Source organism: Octodon degus, unplaced genomic scaffold (genome assembly GCF_000260255.1).
Source record: "Octodon degus isolate 3935 unplaced genomic scaffold, OctDeg1.0 scaffold00082, whole genome shotgun sequence".
Taxonomy (NCBI): domain Eukaryota; kingdom Metazoa; phylum Chordata; class Mammalia; order Rodentia; family Octodontidae; genus Octodon; species Octodon degus.
The window spans coordinates 992,000-995,021 of NW_004524658.1; the positions used below are offsets into that span (position 1 = coordinate 992,000).

Below are 3,022 nucleotides of genomic sequence, written 5' to 3' on the forward strand. Positions count from 1 at the left end.
TGCACTATACCATGTAGGGGGCATTTTGCATAATATCTCCTAGTCAGTACATCACTTAAAGAACTGCATCCATGAAAGGCAATGGAACTCCAATGTATGTGAAAACTATCAAGAGCTTGAATTCAGCCAGCTAACACATATTCATGAGTTAGGTATAGGCAATCTTTGCTTTCAAATGGTTCAGATATGCACAAACTTTGATAAGAATTTTCATGATTAATACTACTACCCAGTTACGGTCCTGTTCAATTTCTTGCTGTCCTAGAAAAGAACTGAGGAGGACACTCAAGATGTACAACATGATTGATGATTTCATGGAAAAAGACAACATGTGATTCACAGGGTGAGATTGAATCAGTGTAAGGTCTCACTGTTCCAGGGAGCTCAGTGTTGGAAGTTTTAAGCCTCAGGGCCTGGGGTGTGAATGGAGGTTTGGTCCCAGGTATGTTTTCTGCCCACTAATGGCATCCTGGTCCTGGCCTAATGCTTAATGCAGACAGAGGATCCAGTCTGTTGTTCCAGCTATTTCCTAAAATACCTATTGTCTCAGATCAAGAACAGAAGGTGGGCTCCAAAACCAGCTGGCCTTGTCTTCTTTTGCCAATCTCCTCCTTTGCTATTTTCTGACTCAAAACCTTTCTCCAGAATAATAGTTCAATAAAATAACAAGCCTCAATGATATGACTTAGTTCTAGATTTCCTGGTATATGAATTTCAATGACTTGTTTTTCATTTTTTTTTAATTTTTAGGGGAAAACACACGAATGCAGTCCCCCACTACCACAAATGATGCAGTCCTCACATTTTGGGAAACCGGAAGGGTCAGCTCATCCAGATTGCAGTGGCTAAGCCTCCCCCTGGGAAAACCACCTTCATGGTCATGGAATCAATCTCCCCTACAAGGTAAGTATTATAGTGGCTTTTATTTCCAACTTTAATATTAGCTTTTCAACCCAAAAATCACTACATGAATATCTGATATATTTTAATATATATATTAAGCAGTCATTAGCCATCTCATATCACATTCATGGGGGTTGATTTTGAGCTCTTAATGAGCCTGTACCCGAGCAAAAACATGAAAATTGGGCTTCTCCTATTCTCACCATGGTCAGTCAATTTACAAAACTAGGTAATTGAAAGAGGAAAAATCACTAAAGCTGATATGAATGCCACGAGAAGGGGAGAGAGGAAAAATAAAAATGGCAATGCTAGAGGTGGAACAAGTGACTGGGAAAGTTGGAATCATCATTCAGGAGACTGAAGGAACAGTAAAAGAAATAAAGAAGAGATTGTTGACACAGATGAAGAGAGAAGTTGTGATAAAAAATCCTAATATCCTGTGAGGCCCTGATTCTGCCGTACAGTTTTCATCAGAAGGCATCCCAGATGTGCTGCTGCACGGGGAGGTCCAAGGGTAAAGGAGCTGCTCCAAATTTGGAAGAGTATAAAACTGACCAGGGCATGGAAAAGATGCTGACTTCATTTCCTGTGTTATACAAGAGAATCCCTTTTGGTTAGGTATTTCATACAAATGAAAAAACAAAACTATGCTTCACTATGCTTATAAAGTTTTGAATTCAAAATATTAATTAAATATTAATTTTTATTAATTTTAATATATATATTTAAGCAACAATAGAAAATTCTTAAAGTTTGCTAAAAAGTTTTCAAGGTCACAGCCATAAAGAACATTCCAGCAATTGTAAAAAGAGGTTTATATGTTTGCAAATTTCATTTTTACAGTCCCAAAGAACCATGAAAAGAGATGAATACTTGAATTAAAAATTCCAAGTAGGTAAATAAATCAATGAGCTAAAATATTATATTGTTAAAATGAAAATAGATTTTACATATGAAGGAACATTTTGAAGTATTATAGGAAAGCTAGAAAACAGATGAAGTTGTATTTATTTTAACAGTATTCATAACTTCCTCAAATGAGACATAAAAAAACTAAGACAGCAAACTGGAAACTGGTATTTATAGCACTTTCGTACAAAATAAATTACCAAGGTGGAGAATTCGAAGAAAAAAATAACAAATATCTCAAGTGACAGAAGAAATAAGCAACCTGTTTTGAAGCTGTTTCATTGCTATTTTTTCTCATTAAAATGAATAAAAAAATTTAAAAAGAACTGAAAGAAAATAAGAAATAATAGAGAAAAACAACCTCAGAAAACAGATCATATCAAATTGCAAGTAATGATAGTACATATAAGATTGCAAAAATTAAAAAGGAATAATTAAAAAGTAAGAAGTTCTTTCAATCTCCCTGAGGGCTAAAGTTTGGAGCTAGAGTCAGGAATGATTTATTCTAATAGAATCTGAACAATCAGGTAAAACTATGAGGAAACTGGCAAAGCCATGAGCATGACTTCAGAGTGCAAATTAGGATGAATTTTTAGGGAGAAATGTATAATAAAAACTTCAATTGTATGGATATTATAACAAAATTCCATCTTTAGAATTCATATTTATAAAACATTAATGAGCTCATTTCAAAATTCATGTAAACTATTGCTCATGTCTAGGCTACTTTGAAAATATAATGATAATTTCAGTATGCAACATGAGGCAACTAAGTGGTTGTGTTTTCACCTAATGAAATAAATATGAAGAACTTCACAAGACTTTTTTTTCTATGCATCTAGACCCATGTGCAGTAACATGTGGAAATGTTAAGTCCTAGAATCTCTTTCTGTGTGAATACTGTAAATACATGGAAGAAACTGAAAGTCCCCAGAGAGAAAAGAATCATTACAAAACAATCCACAGTGATCCCTTACTTATTGGGTTCTAGACACCCCCGCAATACGTGAAAATCAGCGAAGTAGTGACATTATATTTATTTCAGCATAAAGGCTTTATAAACTGTTCCCACACCCTTATAAACCTTTCCCACATTTTAAAAAAGAGTTCTAATGTCCTTAACCATTTTATAAACTCATAAACATATAATTTTAATAACATATGCATACTGTATGGTACTGCAGAATCCTGTGATACAGTGAAAATTCTG

General features: G+C 34.3%; 1 non-coding gene across 1 annotated transcript; it reads right to left on the reverse strand.

Moving 5' to 3' along the window:
* Window positions 1-749: 749 nt before the first annotated feature.
* LOC111818195 lies at window positions 750-911 on the reverse strand. The gene has a single exon (XR_002822247.1). It is a non-coding gene; the product is annotated as a U1 spliceosomal RNA (small nuclear RNA).
* Window positions 912-3,022: the final 2,111 nt, after the last annotated feature.